The sequence below is a fragment of the Parus major genome, chromosome 1A (genome assembly GCF_001522545.3).
Source record: "Parus major isolate Abel chromosome 1A, Parus_major1.1, whole genome shotgun sequence".
In the NCBI taxonomy this organism is placed as follows: Eukaryota; Metazoa; Chordata; class Aves; order Passeriformes; family Paridae; genus Parus; species Parus major.
In genome coordinates, this window is record NC_031773.1 from 39,087,250 (window position 1) to 39,111,185 (window position 23,936).

A 23,936-nucleotide genomic window follows, 5' to 3' on the forward strand; every position below is an offset into this window, starting at 1 on the left:
TAAAGTTGCAGCTGTCTTTTTCCTTCCTCTGCAGAATGGAAGAAATAATGTGATAACACCTTACCTGATGTAATCTGTTGACACTTAGTCTCTAACTGTTTAGATACACATACATTTTTCTGTTATGCTCATTCAGTGTGATAGCAATGGAGAAGGAATGTAAGATCTGAGTAGTGATGATGCTTCACTGCCTAGCTTCTTGTAATTAAAGAGAAAAAAGAGTGCTTTTCCTATCCGATTCGACAGGTCTTATGCAAATTCTGTGCTCAACATTCAGTCCATCAGACATGCAAGACTGCTGCAGAATTTCTTAAGGATTTTGTACAGTCCTTTGTGCCTTCTTTTTTGATTAACATGGTATTTTAGTAAAGAATAATTTCTTGAATGTTTAACAATGAGAAGAGCTTTTAAAAAAAAATCCTGCAAAACTTATTTGAAATATACATTGGACTAAATCTGATATAATACACAATGCAAGTGTTGTATTCAAGGCAGTAAAGGTTTAATGACTAAAATAAGAACTTTTCTATTAATTCTTCTGTAGTTTATAGGATTAAAGAACATGAATTTGTATTAGGGTTATTTAATTACTGGTGTAAATTAAAAATGGCTTCTCTAAAATCCTGCATTTGCAGATCAATGATGAAATAACAAGCCATCTGTTCTACCAGAAGTCCTTTTTTCTGTCTCTTGTGTTGATTTCTATGTTCGTAGTAAGTTAGAGACTTGGCAGTTGTCGACCCTTAAAAATTATCTGCAGGAAAATGCAATAATGCATCTATATTGATTTCCAATGAAAAAGCTGTATGAATTCCCTCTGAACTTTTTACAAGAAAGTTATCTGGCTGAGGTTTGATTCACATCTTTTAATGTATTTTTGTTGATGTTGTTTGATTTGCGTGTATTCGTCAGGGTTTATTATTTGTTTCAGAAATGAGATCCAATTTAAAAAAGTCTAGCCCATGGAAAAATTGTGCAAATGAGTACCAAAAAATTCCTTGGACCTTCTATAGAAAATTAAAGGGTTGTATCAGCACTGTGCTCCTAATTCCAGCAGCTTTCATCTGGACTTATTTTTAAAATCACCCTCCATATATGAGTGGGTGAATTGTTCTAAAAAATAGGTAGAAATTAACACAAAAACAATGGTATTTACTATGTAGACAGGTACTGATACAGATTAAATGTTTATGGAATGCTGAAATTCAAAGAAAAACAATGGAAATAAATTTCCAAAAAGCACAAATTTCACCATGCCTATGCATGATGCAGCTTGCATCTTGCTTAGTGTGACAATGCTTAGAAGCTTTGCTGGATTAGATTTTAATAAAATAATAATTTTTTCCTTGGTTTATGCTGCAGCAAATCATGAGAAAATTATTAGCAGTCTGCAGAAACATGTGAAGGAAGACGAGGGATTGCTGTATAATAAACCATCTTCAGCAGATGCTGCTCATCCCATACATCCTCAGTGTATGAACTAGGGGACATGATGGGAGACATTCTGCTATAAGGATGCAAATCTTAAAACTTTTCAAAGTATGACATTCCCAGGCTCAAATTACATTCATCTGTGTAGAAACTGCCAGGACTGGTTCAGTTTTCTAAAACATATTAGGTCAAAATTGAAATTTTTACATGTCATTTTTACATTGAAACAGAATAGTGATTTCTGTAAAGTTGAAGATACACATTCAGACTTACACTGGGTGGTTGTGGGTGTGAAGGTGGTGGAATTAAATAAAGAAATAAAATCTTCCCTAACAGAAGGATACAGTTAGGAAAATGATCAGTCCTTTGTATTTAACTGTAAAAACATGAAGGTGGAATAGTTTATCATTGTAAAAATTCTATAGGAAAAATTATCAGTTTCTTTAAGCTGACAATCTGCTGCAGCAAGGAATTTCTCAGCCTCAAGGAATAACCTTGAGAGGCATCCCAATTCAAGGGGACGTCATGGCATGCAGGGGAAAAGGGGAGGGGATTCACACCACCACACTGTTCTAAAAGCAAAGTTGTACTCTAGATTTTCACTTTTCTATATGTTAGTAGATATTGGCAGAAGAAGCTGGGCTGAATTGAAAAAATCAGAGTAGGAGCTGACTCTTAAAATAGTGACATAATTTGAAAATCTGCATCTGATTTGGAGAAAATTCCATAAAATATACAAGACTTACCTTCTCTTTTGCACTAAAAATAATTTTGATGACTTTATGTCAAACATGTAGAAATAAAATACCTTTTAAAGAATTTCTAGAGATTGAATTAAGCAGATTTTTTTTATCACTGCCTTGAAAAAACTGCAGGAGAGAAAGCTGAACTTGTCAAAATAAATTAGTATCTTAAGCCCCAAATATATAATCTTCTTACAGAAACTAAATTTGTGACAAAGGATCATCACCTTCTGCTGCCTGTGAACAAGATGTGAATATTTGCTTTTGAAGTTAATCAGCTGCATTACTGAGTTTATCTGACTGTCAGGAGATTTCTGACCTTGCTTGCAGTGATGCAATTCAATGCCTGGTTTTTAAGGTTTCAGCTACAAATGGATAGCAGTCACGTGGGAAGAGAAGGTAAGGTCCCTGGTAGCCATGGAGGAAGGGAGACTGTTAAAGGTCTGAGGTTCTGACCTGCTGGCTTTGAGAACAGGTACATCTCTGAGATCCTGAACGTTTAGATTAGAGGTTTTGGCAGGATTTTGCACACTGTTGTTTGGCAAGGCCATTTCCTCACGGTGCTGCCCTTTCCTGCAATAAAGCAAGAAAATAAATAAAAAATGACAGTGTCCTCAGAGATTGATATATTTGGACAAAAACATCTGCAAGACTTTGTATGTGCTTCTGGATGTAATCCAGTGAAGTCAAAAGGGTATAAAACTCAGTGCCAGCTTTTATCTTTGTGGGTTTGCCAGTTTCAGTGGTTTTGGCCGGCTGTTGCTGTTCAACTTGTTCCTTACCCTGGTTAGCTAGAAGCAAGGACAGATCTTAAATAGTATTTCTGACCTCTTGTCATTCCAAGCCTACCAGTGCAATGTTCATATAAGGATAAAAATTATTTTCCTCTTTCTGATTTGTTTCTTGTTTTCTTAAAATTGAGGAATTTGTATTTGGCCTCAACTTATGGTCAAAGTGATAAGATGTGTGATGGGAGTCCTATGCTACATGAGAGGGACCCATTTAGGAAATGAAGAAAAATCTTCAAGACTTGTATCTTGAAAAAATAAATAGTAGTAGAATAATATCATAGTGATGCATATTAAATACATAATAAAAAAAAAGATACTTTTCTCTCACTTTTTGAACAGGAATCTATTCCTGGTTTTTTTTTGGTTTTTTTTTTCTGAAGAAAGAATGTCTATAACTTTGAAGAAAATGTCTGAAATTTTACAAACCTCCTTTCCTTTAAATTTTCCTGGCAGCACTGTGCTTTAAGTAGCTAATTTTCTTCCTTCCCAACAAAGCAAGCAGAACACTTTCAAAAATGCATTTTTTCCTTGCAAAACCAGAATAATTAGGTGTCTGTATGTCTATATTTATATGTAAATGTACGTTTATTCTTAAAACAAAAATGCTGGCTGCCTACTAATGTCCTAGGCTTCATCATAGCAGCCCAGTTGTTCATATCTGTAAACTGGTTTGAAGATTGGAGTTGGAGGGTTCTGAATCTCTGGCACCTTTTAAAAAATTGACAGCATGTTGCTGGTAAAATAAAAGACCTCTCCTGTCATTCTATTTGTACATGTCTGATTATAATCTTAATTAAAGAAGGAAGATACTTTTGATTATTTTTTCTGGTATTAATATTATTATGATCATTTTCTGAATCCATATTCTCCATTTTGCTTTATAGTCTCAGCTCATTTGATCTATATAACAATGAACTGGTATAAAAATAATCAAAGTGTAGAGTTTAGGTTTAATCTCTTTTTTTGTTCAGAAGGTCCTACATTTTCCTTCTCATCTTTCAGAAAAGATCTTCACTCAATCTGTGGTAAGAAATTTTAATTAAAGTATTTACATTACAGTTTTTAAAGATAGTTTATTTTGATTCCATTTTAGAAAAGCATTACATCCTACTTTTATCCCTGAGGGGAAAAAAATATTACATCTTTAGTCAATTTATTTTTATTCCTAAGTGTTACTGTAGAAGTGTCAAAATAATTAGGTCAAGTGGTGGTAATAAGACCAACAGAAATAAATAACTCATCTTGTGACTTGTCCTAAGATAATTCAACTGAAGTTTGCAGTTTAAATTTTGTTACATTTATGACAGCTAGTTTAATGCATTGAAGACAAGGATACACTTAATTTTATGCAACACATTCATTAGATATTTCTGTCTTTAAGAAGATATCAAATCATTGTCCCCATCCTCCCTCCTGCTTTTTCCTAAATCAGCTGAAAAGGAAATCTGTCTAACCTCAGAAGCCTCTGAAAATTAAACAGAAGAAAAGATGTTGGAATGACTACAAATTTGAAATTACCCTGGCCATAGGGAAATTTTTATTACTCACATAGGGTAATACTATCAGCTAGTACAGGTCATAAAGCTATTTTTGGCCTTTTTTTTTACAAGGTAATTCATATTTGTACCATTTGCTATTAACAATCTAATTAAAAATGTCTAATAGTACATGTAGACATAGAAACATAGATATCTGCAAACACGCACATATGTGTTTGGCTCATATTTTTTACTTTAAATAGCATAAAACTCAGGGATCATAAATCACAGCAGTAAAGACTATACTAATACCACCACATTTTTGACAGGTACCAATATTAAAGATTTTTCATTAGTTTCTAATTTCAAACTGTGTTCAAATATTAAATAGATACCAGGAAATCTTCTCTGAAGAAGCATGGAGTTCTGAAACTCCATCTCAAACTGGTTAAAGAAAAGAAAAACACAGGCAAGCTCTTGCTTTGAACAGGAAAGCTTGATTTTGGTATTTGAGAATCAGAAGGAAAGGGCAGGTAGAAAATTTTTATTCTTAGGGTCTCAGAACTACACTTTGCAGAGGTTTTGTCCATGCCTGGCTTGAGGTATATGCTAATGTAAGTCCTATGCCAAACCATTAGCATGAAGATGAATTTCTTTCTGTTAGTGCCAACAGGCTTTGGATCAAAATGCACCAGAGTCAGCACTGCAGATCCTGTTGGAGTCTGAGACACAGAGTGTGTGCCCTTGTTTCTGATACTCAGTTCTAAGATCCAGAAAGACACTGAATTTCATATAACATGAAATTCATGAGCATGTTTTCATGGTGATGCATAAAAACAACAGTTAAAGTTAGAAAAGCTAAAAGTGTGAGTGTGTAGATTAGAAAGTTTTTTTAAGTCACTGGGTGAAAAAGTTAGTTTAGAGTTCAAGTTAGTTTAGAAAGCAGAAGGCAAGATGGAAGATTTAAAATGTTGTTTCTTTTCCTTCTTTCTTCTTCATGCTCTTCTTCTAGAGGTTTTTGAGTAATAGTGGTCGGACAGAAAATGCTGCAGTGCAGCACACAGGTGATGAGTCATTGGGTCATTAAAAAAAATAATCTATGTGTCTATCGTTAATTGGGTAAGAATAAGTATAAAGATAAAAGAACTGTGTAGTTTGGGGCCATTTTGTGCTTTCAAAGCCAAAGTGAGCCACAAGGCCTTGTTGTACCATCAGAAAGAAATGTACCAGATTGCAGTGATTTAAACTTGTGCACTCTAGTCTGGAGAGACCTGCCAAGTTTTGTGATGACCTTCTAATAAACACAAGAAACAAGATTCTAACGATCTTGGGAGTTTTCTTCAAACCTAGAGAACTGAGATAAGCGGGGCTCCCCACGAGGGAGGATCCCAAAGGAACTCAGCTCAGAGGAGACTGAGAAATCCAGGAAGAGAAAGAAAAATACAGGAAGAGAAAGTGCAACAGAATCAGAGAAAAAGAAAAACGAAATGAAAAAGAATTTTTTAAGAGGAAAAGTTACACTCCACTACATTTTTCTTCACCTCTTGTTGGAAGCCACTGCAGGTATCCTAAGACATTGTTACTGTGATCTACACTCAGAAAACTCTATAGGAGACTACTTTTCCCCGAGTCAATCTTTGCAGAAGTACAGAATATGCAGAGTTGGAAGTGACTGACCCACAAGGATCATCAAGTCCAACTCCTATGCGCAGCACTATCCCTAAGCATCACACCATATGCCTGACAGCACAGTCCAAATCCTTCTTGAATTCTGTCAGGTTTGGTGATGTGACCACTTCCCTGGGGAGGCTGTTCCTGTGCCCAGTCATCCTCTGAGTGAAAAATATTTTTCTACTATCCAACCTAAACCTGTCCTGACATGACTTCAGGCCATTCCCTTGGCTTCTGTCACTGGTCACCACAGAGAAGTGTTCGGTGACTATCTTCTACTTCCCCTGACAAGAAAGTTGTAGACTGCAATGAGGGCGCTCTTCAGCCTCATTTTCACCAGGCTGAACAGACCAAGTGACCTCAGCTGCTCCTCATACAGCTCCCCCTCAAGGTCTTTCACCATCTTCATTGCCATCCTCTTGAAACTCTTCAATAGTTGAAGATCTTTCTTACATTGTCGTGCCCAAAACTTCCCCCAGCAGTGGAGGCAAGGCCACCCCAGCTCAGAGCAGAGCAGGACAATGCCCTCCCTTGCCCAGCTGGCCATGCTGTGCCTGATGTCCCCCAGGACAGGATTGTTCCTCCTGGCTGCCAGGCCACTGCTGGCTTGTGTTCAACTTGCCATCCACCAGGACCCCCAGGTCCCTTTTCCCAGCTCTGCTTCCCAGCATCTCATTCCTGGTCTGTCCATACATCCAGGGTTGCCCCAGCTCAGGTGAAACAAGCGGCACTTTCCCTTGTTGAGCTTCATATAGCTGGTCATTGTCCATCTCCCAGATTTGTCAAGGCCTCTCTGCAGGGCCTCCCTGCCTTCCAGGGTGCCAACAGCCCCTCCCAGTTTTGTATCATCTGCAAACTCAGCATCCCTCTCAATCCCACACTTCAAGTCATTTCTGAAGATGAAGAACTCAAGGTCGAGAATGGAGCCCTGTGAAACCCCAGTCATGACAGGACCCCAGTCCAATGTCATCCCCTTCACTATGACTCTTTGTGCCTAATCCATAACATGATGTGTTTATCCAGCTGTGTGCTGGCCATTTTTTCCAAAAGGATCTTGTGAGAGACACTACCAAAAGTTTTACTGAAATACAAAAAGATTACATGACCTGGCTTCCCTTGATCAACTAGGTGCGTTACCTTGTCATAAAAGGAATTGAGAAAATCAGTTCTTGTATCCTTGCATACTTTCTCAGCATTTGTATATGCTTCCTAGATATTTTATTCTGGAAGATGCATGAATATGAAAAATTTCTTTTTTTTTAGTAAAACTACTACATTTATTTTGGTAAATACCATGCATAATGAGCCTCTCTGTCAGCAAGTTCCATCATCATTCTTTGCCATGAACGTTTTGCTGATCATCAGAATTTTGGGTGATGAAAGGGTCTAAAAGGAGGAAAGGAAGAAATGAAACAGAAATAGAAAATTTAAATTAGAAGTGACATATTAAACACCAAAACCTGAAATTTATGACTATCTTTGCATAACACCTTGACCCTGCAATAATTAAGCAAGTATCTAGTATTATACGTGCATGCTCTGCCCATGATACATTAGGGTTGCTCACATGAGTAAACATTGATATGGGATTAAGTGTTTTTAAGATTGTGGCATAAATCCAGCCAGTTACTGTAATTGATCTGCATCCACAATCTTCTTGCTGATGGTGGCAGTGGTGTCTGTCTGATGGTAGGGTGGGAGCAAATGTGCATGTGGCACTGGACATAGAAGATGTAGAAAGATGAAATATTTAAATGGTCATTCAGCCAACTAGAAGACTAGACTTGATTTGTTTTCTATCATCCTTCTCTGCGAAGAGATTATAAAAATATATATAATTTTTAGGCAGAAATCAACAAGTAAGAAAGCAAAAAATTAATAATATAAAGTAACAGGATGAGATGGTTAGAAGATTTGGAAATGTCCCATCAGCCCTCTATTTCAATTCTAACAGTAAATAAATATTAAGGTTTGGGAATAGTTTTCTTTACATTAAAAAAAAAAAATAGATTATTACTCATCTAAGAAAATATAAACTGATTTGCAAATCATAACCCAGTTACTATGACATGAAATAAAACTGTATGAAAGATTTATTTTTCAGGTTATTTCTCAGAAGTTTCAGCTGTGTGACCTCTTCTAGGGTTTTTTTTCCCTAAACAGGCATTTTAGCTTTTCTTGCAATCTCTCCTTGGCTGTTATTTCATGAAATGATTAATTTAAATTGTAAAAATATATCAAAGTAATAAGACTTTCACTGTTGGAGCTTATATCCTCTGCTTTTGAGACCTACAAGTTCCTGATCTGACAGTCTAAACTAAAGAGAAAGTCACTTTCCCCACTTTCTTTGCAGCCTGTTCCCTACTCACATATAAATTGAAATCCTTTTTTTTCTCTTCATGAAAGTAGAAAAAATAAAAAAATAAAGAGGATGAAAGCAAATATTCCTCCAGACCTCTGGGGCCTGTTCTGTATTTCTTTCAGTATGGGAATATTTAGGTATGTTCTCTAACTGGAATTAATCAATCAACCAACCGTTTTGGTTTTTTTTTGTAAATGGCAATTTACCTGGAGCACCTCAGGCATACTTGAATCCTTGACTAAATAATAAATAAAAATAATTATAACACCAAGAAAAAATAATGCTTATTCACAGGAGAAATTAAAATTTAAATACTTTTCTTACAGCTTTATTTTTAATTGTTTTCACTAGAAGCGAAAAACCTGATTAAAAATCTTAATAGGTTTCAGAGGACTTAAAGCTGTCTCTTATACACATCTATTAATAGGTTTCAGAGGACTTAAAGTACTCAGCAGCCTGCATTTTCTTCAATATTCTCATTATCCTCAGAAGACTTTCTGAATCCAGAGAATTTTGGAAAATGCAGCCTCCTCTTTCTGGAGTGAGGGGAAATATTCAGAAGCACCTACGTGTATGCCTGAACGAGGAGCAACTCCTAAACAGCACACAGCAGACATACAATTGCAAATTTATTAATGCCTGAGAATCCTGAAAGCTATTCTCACAGACATCTCAAGATTTATTCTCTTTTTGGAGCGCTACGCTTGACAAGGACTGGTGGTATAACAGAAATGGGGGAAAACTATGCCTTCAAGAAATTACTTGTGTTCCTGGAACAAAACAGAAAACTTCTTCAAGTGTTGTGAGATGTCCACTGCTTTCAAGGGCGTGGTTGGACCATTGCTCTGAGTCAGACTGGGTCAGAGGGACAATGAGGCACCAGATGGGATCTAAGCAAGATTTAACAGTCAAAATAATTGATAACAGTATTTAAAATAGAATGGCAGATTATTAGTAAACAGAAAGCTCAGAGTTTAATTTTGGCATTGTTTTATTTCTTTAAAATGAGTAGGCACAAATATAGTGTCATAGATTCGAACTGGAATCAGATTGCCTCAGAATCAGAATACCTTGGGGATGTTTTCTGTCTCTTAGATGAAAATAAAGACTTTTCAGTGTTTTATTTTGATACAGGCAATCTGGAAGAAGGACAGAAGTGGCATATGAGTCACTCCAAATTAATGCAAACATAATTTTTGTCTCATTTGAGGAATGGAATAAAAATGGCGGAATTGTCCTTATTTCAACTGAAACTGTTGCTTCTGAACCATAAAACAAGTGTGTTTTTTCTAACTCCAAATTGCACCGCACTAAACAATTCCTTCAGAAGAGGATAATAGTTTTTGTTAAGTTGGCAGTTCTAGTCAGAGTCATAACAAATTATAGTAGAATTTCATGACATGTTGAGACTAGTGAATTTAGTGACTGTGGGATAACTAGTTTCAGAACTTTAAATTGCTGCTTTGTGTTCATTTTTAGCTTTATAATATGAATGTATGTTATGAAAAACATATTATTTCTACTGAAATGTTTTAAAATGTTTGTCAAGCTTGCCCATTTCTGTTTGAGAATTGTCAACCTGACCATAAAGTATTTTCTTACAATATTTTCACCTTAATTCTTGTAAAATTTGCCATATTTCAACTAGATTAGAAGCTTGCACTTTAGAGGAAAAAGCAGTCATTGTCCTTCTTTTTCTTTATCAGTGATTCCCAGCAGCAATGATGTGCCATAGTGTTGCACATTATGCAAATATACACATTTGTTTTCATACTCCCTTTGCACTTTACAAATTGTAATGAATCCTCTCCTTCAGTATCAAGTAAAGGTTACTTTACACATTAAGTTCCTTGTTAACACATATATTTTTAGTTGTATCTATTTAGATTTTTTTTTGTCATTTTAATAATCTTTAGATTAATTTTATATTTGTATCTTTGAATGTGGAACAGAATGTACATTTAATTTTATTGCTATTAATATTATATTTCTGTGGATATCTACCAGGAATTCAAGCCCTTGTTTTTAAATTTCATCTGAGAAATTCAAATCACACTTGATATATGAATATTTATTCAAGTACTCATAAGCTCACCCAAAAAAAATCATTTGCTAGAATATAGCTATTCAAAGTGGAGCTTTTAGCATGACACAAACTTCCATCAGCATGCCAAACCTCAAGAGGAGTGAGGTTGAAGCATTCTGTTTATATATCATGCCAAAAAATACCACAAATCATCAGTAAAGTTTTTTCACATTTCACTTGTAGGAAAAAAATCTACTTTTTGACTTCTTTCTATATAATGAGACTCAAGTGGTGAGTAGGTTTAGTAGGATAGGGTTTTATTTTGCTAATTGATGAAAAACTCATAAGCTAGAGAAGAGAGATTTGGTTCATTACTTTTACATGTTCCCTGGCAGCTGGTTATAGCCAGGGGTGGCTCTGAGCAGTTCTGAAGCTGCTCTATTGCCTCAGACAAAAATCCCAGGTTGACCCAAGAAACAGGAGACAGAAAACCAGATTTGTTCCATGCAGATGCTCTCAGGTAACTCCATATATCTCAGGAGTTATCATGTATCTTAGATACATGAGTCATATCAGTGAAAAGAAACAGACAAGCACCTAATCTCTCTGCAAATCAAAAGACAGTTGCAAAATGTTATTGATCTTTTAAGACTATTGAACTCAGGTTTCAATGATGGCAACAAATTCACAAGACTTCTTCTGCACTCACTAGGTAAAGAAATTTTAACTCACATGTCCATGGGACTGTGTTTCACTGAAAAGTCAATCTCCTTATGTGGTGCACATAAACTCCCATTTTTTATCTAAATGTATCCAAAAAGTTCAATACACATGACTCTCTGCTGGGTCTTGATTAAGAGCTTATGCTGGTGATCTACCTTTTTGGGATGATATCTGGACCCAGACTGCTGTGTTGAGATTCCAGCTACTGAAGAATACCTGAGTGTGACATTTTCTCAGTGGATATCTGCTGTAGAAACCTGCTGTAGTAGAAATAGAAATGCATCAATATAAATCAGAAGAACTGCAGGATGGTTTCTGTGCTTATTTTTCATTGTGACACTGGAGTGAATGGTGACCTTACGAGAATATAGACAGATATATATGAATTCCTTACCTTGGCTGCCAATAAATAATGACAGGGAACAGCAATCTAAAAACACATCCACAAAAAAGTGAAATGCTGAATGCTACTTAAATGACTGAAAAATAAATCAGTATGAAATTTTATCTTTCCTGATTTATTTTTTTAAGACATATATTTCTTTTTCCAGTAAGCAAAGTCAAAAGACTCTATTTTCTGTAGTTGCAAGAAAACAATAGATCCCACTACTTTTGTTTACTGCATTTGTAAGAAATTATACCTATGAGCACCAGTAAGCTCTGTTCTAAACCCTAGAAAAATTGAATAGTTCACATACTCCTCCACTTCTACCCTCTCTTCCAGGTATTAAGGTGATGATCATATATGTCATTAATGTAATTTACTTAAGGAATTATATACAGAAGATAAAAAACAAAAAATCAGTTAGTTTAGGCCAAAACACCTCAGTGAAAATAACAGAATTGTAGGAAAGTGACAAAGCCAACAGTTTCCAACACATTTGTAATATAGACATTATATACAGTATATAGTATAAAGACAGTATATAGTTTCATTTTGTTGTGTAAAATATATCAGACTTTAAATAATTAAAGCATGGAGAAAAGATGGTTGATGGATTCTGTGCATGGCTATTTATTTTGATTTGTGGTAGCTACTAGACAGAATAAATAAAATTCAGACTCTCAGGTTGTGGAAACTGGCACGAGGATGAACTCACTCCACCTCCAAAGCCCATAACACTGAATTTGACATGAGCTTCCACAATGTAGAAACCAGATGGAGATTTGCTGAATTTGGCCTGGAGATATTTGCTGTACTTGATTTTTAGCAATCATGATGTCATCATATCATGGATTCTGTGACTAAAAATAGAAGTCTAATTTTTTGCAATTTCTTATTATATTGAAACCTCACACTCCAGAGCAATGATTTATACTCATTCAGACCCAGAACTGAACTCTTTTGGAACCTTTTTAATAGACTTTCTGTTTAATTTTCTTTTCTATTTTTCAATTACTTATGTATCCTGCTTATTGGCTATATAATACAAATCTTTCTATGCAGTATTTTTTTTAAGTAAATAGTTAAAATCTAATTTTTCCTTAAAGAGAAAATTAACATAGGAATCTAACTTGCAAGTCCCTGTCCAATAAAATATACATGTGAATTACATCATAATGAGGCTAAAAATTATTAAAGTACCAGAGAGAATTCAGAATAGAAAGGAGAATGAATGTCTTTGACTGCACGTCTTCATGGAATACAAACTACAGGTCAAAATTAAATAAAAATGAGTTCTGAGACAAATGAACCACAAACGTGCCAGGAAATTTTCTGTAAGCATTATCACTGGGAATTAAGGGTTAGAATCACATAGTTGTAGAAAAAAGATACCTCGGGTTTCATTTCCTAAAATACACCTCTGAAAGGGCAAAAGCAATTTCTGCTTCTATTATTATAATGCACTAAAAAACCCTAACATGATTAGGCAATAACAACTGTGAATGGAAGACAGCATGGGATTATTTGGTTTTTATAGAGAGAGAAATGGAGGGGAAAAAAAGTAAATCCATTCTAGCACACAGTAACCTCAAAGGGCATGTCTGCCTCTGCTGAAACACCTCATGGACTACTTTTCAATCAGTCTGTCCAATAGGAAGGATGTTACTACACACTGTCAAAGAAATGTCTCTAAAGAAATCTTTAAAATTTTCTGCAAATGGAGAAATCCCATTTAGCAAAAACAGGGGAGTGCTCTATTTCTGTTTCTATTCTTCCAAGCCACTGATTGCCATGGACTGTGGCATTCACTTTCAGATTAAGACATCTAGATCCATTTCTTCTCATGTGAACATGAGCTATATGTGAACTAAGTATCTTTCTCATGTCTTCAAGAAAGATTTAGTTAGCAAAGTTGACAGACTGCGGAATGACTCCACTGATAAAATAAACTTCCTGCAGGTTTACACCAATGATCCACTTAATTCCAGTGCCCTGGCCTTGGTGGCAGTACTAATGCAGGCTAGTAGGGGAGTGTGACATGTCCTGTAGCACAGAATTCTGGCTGCTTTTTTGTTTGAAGTCTGTTGCTCTCCAATGCCCCTGTAATTCTCTAGATTAGTGTTACAGGTTTTAGAGAGTTCATCCCTGCCTAATCTGTTGCTATCCTCTCTTGGACATAATGCCTTGAATTTACCCTGTGAATTTACCTGTGTGGAAAGTGTAGGAGACACTCTATTATGAACAGTGCAATTCTGATGCCACCATTCAGGCTCTAGGGCCGCTTGAGACGCCTTGAAATGCCTCATTTTCTTCTTCTGCTGCTGCTCCAGCCTGCTCTGGTCTTATATGGGTCTTCTGCCATGTATAATCCCATTTGGAGAATTAATTGATCCTGTGAGCATATGAAATGACATCAAACATCTCTGAGATCAGTGAACAGTGAGAGCTTAAGAACCTGGCTCAGTCACAGATACATCTGTGCTGACATTCACATTTAGCTGTCATTATTTCCAATTCACTGACACCTCACCATCTGACATTTATCATCTTCCTTCAAATATAGTGGTTCAGTAACAAGTCTGTAAAAGAGCAGATTATTTTTGATTTTTTTCTCAGTTGTCAGAGATAACCAGAAAGTGTGAATTTTCAAGTTTGTGGGACATTAAGTACATCAGAAGGTACTGAAATAGTCCTGAAATGGAATGAAAGTTCATACTGCAGCAATATTATTTTGTTGGTTTTAGTTTCCAATGGAAATTATTCAGATGACAGAATATAAGCATATAGAAAGAATATTATATTACAACTGGGTTGGCTTTTAAGTCACTCCCATCAAACTTGGTCTCTTTGCTTGGATAGATTTCTTCATGGGAATTGCAGCTTTTGTTGCTAAGTGCTTTCTTCATCATTTATAAAACTGCTCTCCTTATTGGATAGTGTTTCCCTCCTCACAGCCATGTTATACCCAAAATACCGTAGGCCATTCTGCCAAAAAAAAAAGGACTTCTGTGTCACACAGTATATAGGCTAACCAAAAACCTACTCTTCACAAGCAAAGAAGAGTTTGGTCTACAATTACTATGTAGTAACAGATGGAAGAGGGAAATGAGATTAGTTTTTAAACCAATGTTTTTGAGGCCATAGAATTCTAAAAGTATTTTTATTTAAGGTTCACCCAATTTAGAACTAAATCTAGAAGGGAAAAAAAACTAACAAAAACCAATGTGGAAGCTATCTCATCCTCCTTAAAAATTGTTATTTTTCTGAAAATTATATTTCTGCTGCATAATCATTAATCCTAGTAATCATTATTCTGTTTGTCTGAAGGGTGTGGGAGTTGAAACTTTCTGCTAAAGGATTATGAGTCCAAGTATATTAACTATATGCTTCAGTAACTATGCAAATGTGATTATATCCACTGAAATTATGTGAATAAATACTGGGTTTTAAGGATAAAGATTTCAATTTCTTTTGCAGAACCCAGCATATGTTCACTAAAGGAATAAAGCCTCCACTCTCTACATAATATTTTAGATTAAACAAAATAATTTACTTTTTACTTCTTTATTTTGTTCACATGCCCAGGCATTTCATTTATAGTTCAGCATTTAATAGAATGATGAGGATCTAATAATGGTATATAAGAAGAGCAAGTGTTCAATTTTCCCTCTTAGTTAAACTATGTTTTTATCATTTAATATATCCAGAGTTCCTACTTGACTGTCATAAGATGCAGCTCAGGATCCAAGGTGGGATGAAGACTGGATCTGCCTGTCTCTGCTGAGCACTCAGCAGTAAGTAAACTTGTATTCTGACCAGCAGATCTGGAGTTCCCTATAGGCCAAGTATTTAACACACAGAAACACTGGGAAATGAAGTAAACATGTGCTGAAAGGGGGCATAATATGCACTCTTTAAAATTTATCTGTCAGTTACATTTTTATGAAGTAAGAAATAAACACGAGTGTACAAGTTGTTTTGAAAAAGCTGTAAGTAAATTATGTAGTGAAGGACAGAAACAGAAGATGACTATTTAATTTTCTGAGTAAGATACTTATAAAAAGTGACCCACCTCTCAACGCCTTGTAATTTCTGAATGCTTGTATGTAATGATGTGTTACTATTCCAGGAAAGAATAAAAAATAGCTTAAGCTGTCTGCATAAGAGAAAAAGATTTTAAGAAAGTCTTCATTTAAAAGACACAGTAATGCTTATGAAAGTACTTCTAAATGTGAACCATCTGGTTACTTTGAGAATTTGGAGGTAATTTTTATTTTAGCACAGTAAGCTCAGAATTAACAGTTTTGATCATTATTGATAACAGCAGATCTTGCAGTACAGATCTTACTGTACATAATTTGCAAAATAAGCTACATTCCTAAAGTAATCATTACTTTTTAACTAAAAGAGCTATAATTCACTGGTGTCCACCAGTTCAACAGGCAGAATTGAGTATTATAAACAGTCATTTATATTACATTTATCTAAATGTAGTCACGTATCCACCCAAACCCACCAAGTAGTCACATCTCACAAATGAAGAACTATATGTCTCCTTCAAGAAATATAAAGGAAACTGAAATTTCTAGAGAAGAATTTTAAATCTCCTTTTCTTTACTGTCCTTGATACCCATCCAAATTCCTTGGTTATTCAGGATCTAATCTTGCACAGGGAATTTTATGCACATGGATTCTCATTATTTTCAAAAGGATTTTGCAAAGACACAAGATAATTGTTTTCTGGGACAGTCAACCTAAAGGTCATTAGAGCCAAAGTGTCAGAAAGGATCATTGGAAATGATCCAGATTTACACCAGAGGAAATATTTATAGAATCAGACTTCTGCTGGTATCTAAATCTCATCTCTGCACATTTCAACAAGTAGGGTTTAAAAAGAATTGTAGTACAGTTCATCTTTTCTTAATAAAATTGATTCATGTAGTTGAAGTCCTAGCCAGGACTCTTAGAGTAGCTAATTTGAAGATAAATCTCACTTTTAAGGAAAGATTTGACCCTTGGATGCACACATGCAATTTTCATTACATTAATGGAAGCCACATTTGTGCATCCAAAGGCAAAATTTGCTCCTTAGAAAAAATGATATAAAATAAACAGATAATAAACTGCTTCAGTGCAGTCAGGGAAGCTAATTGCATAGGAGGGATTTCCATTGGGATGTGTTTTTAAGTGCTGGGAAAGGAAACTTTTGAAATAATACTTATAAAACTCACTGGCTTATAAAATCTAGAATCTTCTAAATATAAAGTGAATTTTACTCTCATCTAAATAGATAATTTTGTAAATACAACAGAACAAAGCAAGAAAAAAATTCAACTACCCAACCAGATTTTCTAAATTCTTTTCCATGTGGAAGAAGAAATATAGAAACATGGGAAGGGAACAATCTTTTCTTTTTGGAGACATGCCCAAGAAAAAAAACATTAAGAAAAGACAAAATATCTTTTTTTAAATAATGTTAATGTTACATTTACTCATATTATTTATGTCTTTCTGTAAGGAGTGGGGAATAATCACACAAAGATCTAGCATGCTTTATGTTCTGCACAGAAAAATATTGTTTATTTGCTATAATCAGAACAACCTGACATAGGTTGACCCTACTACAAAATAAGTATTTTCACCCATACAGTACAAGAGTGCAGGGAAATTATTGTGACTGATTGTCACAAAATGCCAAGGGTTTGCTCTGGTTTTTCAGATCAGTGTTCTTGTTGTATTGCAAGCAAGGAAGTTTTCCTTTTTTTTTCCAGGATACTCTTTCAAAGTCTTTTAATGTTGTTTTAACTAGTCTCCTTCTGTAATGCCGCCGATCTACATCTCTTCAGCTAGGCATCCATTATTAAGTGAAGTAATTATTATCACATCTTTCTTCTGGGATTTTTTGTCAAGAAAAACAAGCTGACTTTGCTCAGCTGAAACCAAAAGAAAATGAGAAAGAAAAGACAGTCAACAAATTGTTTTAAAAAAGAAAAAAAAAAGGGGGAAAAAAAAGAAAAAAAAAAAGAAAAAAAGGTCGAGAGATGGGATTAGAAAACCACACAGTATTTTTATTATTTTCATTGATTGAGTTTCTGCCAGTAGACTGCCTTGTCATAAGAAGTTGGGCACTTTGTTTCCTAAAATTAAGTTTTGTCTTGGAAGACAAAAACAAGAGGAGAAGGCACTGTCCCATATCTATTAGGGATTAAATGTAGTCATTTAAATTCATTAAATGTAGTCCAAAAGGAATAAACTATATGCTTGTTAGATAATTATACATTTTGTTTCTCTAGGGAACAGCTGTAATCTTTTGTCTTGCCAAAGTAGGTAACCCATTATCATCTTAAGACAATAGAAACTAGTATATAGTACATTGTATGCTAGTGGAAATGGATGTGTTTCTTCCCCATGAGTTTTTTCCTAAGTTACTTCTACTGTAAGCTCCAATATGACCTTCCCCACATGGCACAGGGTTTATTAGTCACACCCCTGAACTGCTGTCTTATGACATCCAAAGCACAATGAGAATGACCAACATCAGGAGCTCGACCACTAGGTTTGCAAAATTTCCAATCAATATCAAAACCATAGCATTACATCCACTTTCAAACAATCCCCAGATTCTAGTAATTTTTATTTTAATTAGATTTAGTCATAAGTGTGATTTTGGTGGTGCATTTAAATTAATTGCTCACTACCAGTCTGCATACTGTTATACACCTTTCACCCTTTCAGAAAGCTGTTTTTACAGTGAGATGTTCTGAGGTATCCTCCTGAATAATCTAAAACTGCAAATAATTAGCTGGAAAGTGCTCTCAGAAAGAGCAGCTTTATTCATTGCTGTGTTCCCAGATTCCACAAGCCCTCTATCTTATAAGAGAAACTCTTAAGTTTAAAATAAGAAAATATTTTCACTTCAGGAAAAAACTCGGTTACAGTTAGCAGGTTTGATTGAGACCCTGGAGGTTCTCCTTTCTGTTTTTCCCCACATTATGTCTTTTACAGACAGCTAAAAATACTCTCTAGGTGGCTTGAAGGAGGTCATCCAAGTGGTCAGACAAAGTAAATATACCAGATCTAGCTTTCTGAAATCTAGTCCAACGGGAATCAAATATTTTTTTCCATTTTTGCCTCATCCTGTTATACAGTTAGTAAAACAGATGCCTTAAAACCAAACAGCATTCCTAGCAAGACCTTTTTTAGTGCTTCATATTCTCTAGGGGACTCTAACCCAAAATCTTGGTCTCGGAAAGTTTTGAACATTGAGAAATTTGGGAAAACCATACCTTTTAAAAAGCCAGACCATTTCTAATTTAGCAAAACAGTTCTAAAGTTATTGAGAAGATTTTTAGTATGTTTGGTTTTGGTTTGGTTTGGGGTTTTCTGTTTGTTTGCATGATTGGTTTGGTTTTCTTCTTTTCAAATTGTATTAAATTTTTTATTTAATTTCTCTATTCTTGTTGATATGTTGCAAAATTTTATAAAAAATGTATGGAAAAAAATAGGGGCAGTGAGTAGAAAATAACTATGTGATGGAACAGAAATGAAATATATAATAATTCAATTAATGAAATGTTTAACTTCTATAGTAATCTTGAAATATTCTTCCATGAAGTCTGTGTGGTGAACTTGATCTTCACGTGTAAGTTACTAAAAGGATGGCTGGACCTCAGTGTGTACAAGGAAGTCCTACATTGTAAGTTATCATTATTTATGTATTACTGCCCTTAACATTTGAAGTGAGATTATAAACAACTTGGCTAGCTAGCCATTAAGACTTCTGCAAAGAGGTTCAAAATGTTTAGCAGTATTAAAAAGTTATATCCCTTGACATACTATAAAATACTTGACATACTATAAAATAAAACTATTTGCTAATAAATATATGCATATACATATTAGCAAACATTTGTTTTATACATATGAAAAAAAAAATTGTTTTATTTAACTTGCGTTTTTTGTAATCAAGAAGCTTCAAAACCTTAAAGCAGAATTTAGCTAGACACATAAACATCTGGTCTCTTGACTTAAACAATGTAGAGATGGGGTCAATGGCAGATTTTGGCCTAGGCTTTTCCTGAAAGCATGAATGCCAAAAAATTAGAAAGTTGATTTTTTTCATTTGCAGGTGTGAAAAATTTAATGCATGTAACTATGGCGATTGAATAAATAATAGATAAACATGGAAAAAGTATAGTACTGGGAGTTTGACTGGCAACCTGCCAAAAGACTTCCTCATATTTAGACAGAGAATTTTTATTATTGTCCAAAATTATAATGGAAATCGGTTCTTATAGATCTATGAATATAATTAATTCTCATAGAACAAAAAAAAAAGTAAGAGCCACCACAAACACATTTAAAGAGATGAGTCTACAGACTTCCTGCGTGTTTTTACATATGTAGTTGTTTTAGGAAAGAACACAAGTGAGGTCAGTCCTGCCTTTGAAATGTCACTCTCACACATCCTTCAAAATATGCCCTTTAGGGCTAATGAGCTCAGAAGACATTTTGATCTCACATACACCTTGAGACACTTTCAAAACCAAAGGGGTAGCATTTCAAAGTCATACCAAATAGTCAAATAGTCAATATTTCTTTTTGTCCTGAGCTAGTCTGCAATCACCAAGCAATGATTAAAATGTAACACCTCTCCTTTGTCAGAGGAAGGGTTGTCAGTTTGTCTATGGTGCAAGCTGTGTGTTTTCAGTCCCAGGGAAAGGCCATCTCCTGAGCTACTTGATTGTTTCTGATTCTGAGCTTAAAGCATTACCCTGATAACTGAAGATGGAGCCCTTTAAGTGGTACAATGAAAAGCCATTGCGGATGGAAATATCTTCACATAATTCTGTTGTTTTGCACTGGAATAAATTAAGCGGACAGAAATTGGCAACACACTGGGTTATAATTTGAGTTTCCTGTTTTTTAAAGTATTTTTCTTTAGAAGATGCAAATTTAAATGCCTGCTGTTTATTATAATTTGAAAATGATGTACGTGAATAAGTTCACTCCAATAGAAGCCCTGCAAGTTGAAGTAAATTGTACTGTAACTGCTGCTGGCTGAATTCAAAGAGGAAATGATAAAGGACATGCTTTTTTCAGGTCGACTTTTTAATATGGGAATCATAATATTAGCATGCATGAAGATACTAAAGATGTGATATTAACTATAGTGCTTTATTTCACTGGAAAATTACCCATTGATAACAAACTTGCCAGAAACTTCTTATATGTGAATTTTAAACAGAATTTAACTGCTATTTCAATTACAATTACAGAAGCTTTTCTTAAATATGAATGACTGCTACGTATCACAGTCCCACACATGGTTTTCTGAATCCAGCTCATTTACAAAAATTTTCTAGTGTTTATTCAGAGAAAAATTTGGAGAAGAATTTCTACTAACAGCTGTTTGGAACAGATACACTCATTCAGTAGAATCATACATCTACCTATTATTGACAAAGCTGTATGACATTAACATAAGGAACTGTATTCACAGAGGTTTTGTTTTTTGGTTTTTTTGGTTTTTTGTTTGTTTGTGTTTTTGCAGGTTTTTTATTTTTATTTTTTTTTTAATTTCTCTTATCATACCAAACAAAGCTTTTCATTGGAACCTTTCCAGAACCAAATTTTTTTCCCTGATTTATTTTTTTTTAAATTTTGCATTATATTTCACTACAATATCAAACCAAAAATCTGAAACTGAAAAAAAGTATTTTGATTACCCTGTAATATATATTTGTAAATTGCTTCCACCAAATTGGTTTTTTTTTGTGTTTTAATAAGGAGCTATTTTTCAGAAACTTTTTTTTATTAGAATTTTCCCTAAATTTATGAACTCTGAGAACTTTTACAAATGAACTTTTGACTTAATAACAGTTTAAATGTAGTAGCTTTAACTATATTATACCATGAATATTATGGTTTGTCAAAACGAAAAGGTCATTTATTAGTGGCATAATAAAAAAGAGCTTTCAAAAATGAAAACAAATATGTTAAGAAATGGGAAGCACAGCACCCCATTTTTGTTGTATACATGCTCATGTTTCTTTTGTACTAGTTGTTTTGCTTGGAGACAGTTTGATAAAGTTAGGAGAATATTTATTTTGAGCAGAACAAATTAGGCCACCATCTCATTATTAACTGTTAAACACAAAGTACCTTATCTATTTCTTAGTTATATATAGCTCACGTGTTTTAATTCAGGCAAAATTCCCACTTAAATTAGAAATTTTCATACATTAAGGACTTTGTGATTTGGCCTTTGTTGCTAGCCCAAATTAATAACTCTTGTAGCTTCAGATTGCTCAGACTTCTCCTTCTGCACAAGAGGGTGGGGCAGGTTTAGTTTACCCAAGGGGTTGATTATATACAAAAGCTGTTCTCAGATATGAACAATGGCTTAGATTTCATAACACAATCACACCCTAACTCCTAATGCAACCCCGTTAATACCCTGCCCACCCTGTTTTACCACCATTTTCACAGTTATGCTGCTGAGAGAAACAGGAGAGATCTGTAAAATACAGATATTTCTAGATGGAACCTGTTTCCTGTTAGTGTGGCTACGCTGAACATGTCTCTGGAGATACACGTTACAGCCATCCAATATGCCATGATGTCAGAGTATAAAACCTAGTAAACCAAAACACAGGAATATGTAAGTTACCACATAGGAGGAGCTGAAGAGTTAGTCCCTAAGAAGTCTCATATAATTCCTCTTTCAAAAGGCAGGAGGTGAGAAGAGGATCTGGAGCAGATGTGTGAAGAGTGTCAGAACTCAGCAAGCACCATCACAGTTACAACAAAAGATCAATGTACAAAGAATTGAAGCTAGTTGAGAGACAAAGCATCTGCAGAACAGCTGGATATACAGGGCTGAGGCGTGTCATTTAACATGGAAGTGGGAAGAAGCTGGGCAACTCCATCCCTCCCAAAGCTAGGGAGTCTTTCCTAGAGAAGAATTGTTTATTTTGCAATTAAAATTTGTTGACGTATGTTAACATTAACTTTATATTCATATTTACTTTAACCAGTAAACTGAGAGAAGTATCTGTAAACAATATAAATTTACTTTAAGATTTGACTTAAAGGAAATTGCATGCTAGTCTGCAAACTATTAGAACAAATTTGTCAAATAGCATAGCTTCCCTTCTTGTTGGCAAAAAGAGCAGATCACTGCTAATAAGCCTGCATTTGTCATTAAAAAAAGCCCAGAGCTTTGTGGTTTATTAGTCAAAAATGTGCAAATAATTTATATTTTATTTGTCCACTTTAATTGTCTAGCATTGAAACTTTTGAATAAATGAAACTATACCTCTATTTCTCTGTTACTACTGTCATTTTATAATACATCTCTTTCACGGAAAATGTCAGACTGCTTATAAAAAAAAAAACAATGGAAAAAGAAAACAATGGAAACAAAATCTGCTGGGAAAATATATGCAGGAGAAAGGAGAACAAGGAAATTATGCACACTGTGAAATGTATATTAAACCAAAAGAGAGATTTCAAATACAATTTCAGAGACATTATCTTCAAAACAAAAGCAAAAAAACTAAACCCACAATATGATTAAATTTATATAAACCAAAATAAAGGGAAATAACACTTTATTTATGTGACAAATCTCAGTGCAAATCAGTGAAACTATGATGTGACTTCATAAACCTTAGTTGTTTCTTGAGTGTTTCAAGTAAAATTGAAACTTTCTGTGAGTGGAAAAACTTAATTTAGGGGCAGAAATAAAAGTAAAATATCTCATTCATTGACTGGTTAAGCAACAATAGTCATAAAGAGGAAAAAAATAAAATAAACAGTCAGAGTAGCAGGGTAGGAGGCTTGCTGGCCTTTTCTTCATCTCTGGCTAACTTATATAGAGGGGACAGGTGCCTGGCTTAATTTTCTTCAGGTATGGGCTTGTAGGAGGTGGCTCAGGTCACATGCTACAAAACAGAACAGCCCTAATGAACTTATAAAGTCATTTAAATTGAAAAAGCTGAGAGAAAAATGCTCATATAGTCCTCCATCAAATCCATCAAAGAACTTAGTAGACTCTGATGCTTAAAAAATTACATTTCTATATTATTGGTTTTTTAATATTTCTTTTCAGTACCAGGCATGATTTTCTTCCCATGGAAAGCAGGAAACTCAGGACTATAGTTATATAATTTTGCATCCCAACAGGATAGTCTTTCTCTGCCATCTTTATGGTTGAAGGCAGGTTTTGCAGTCTATGTTTCAGCATTCATCACCTGTGCAGTCCTGGAAGAACCATGGAACAACCAAACATAGCAGTAAACACAGAGCAGTCAGTAATCAGC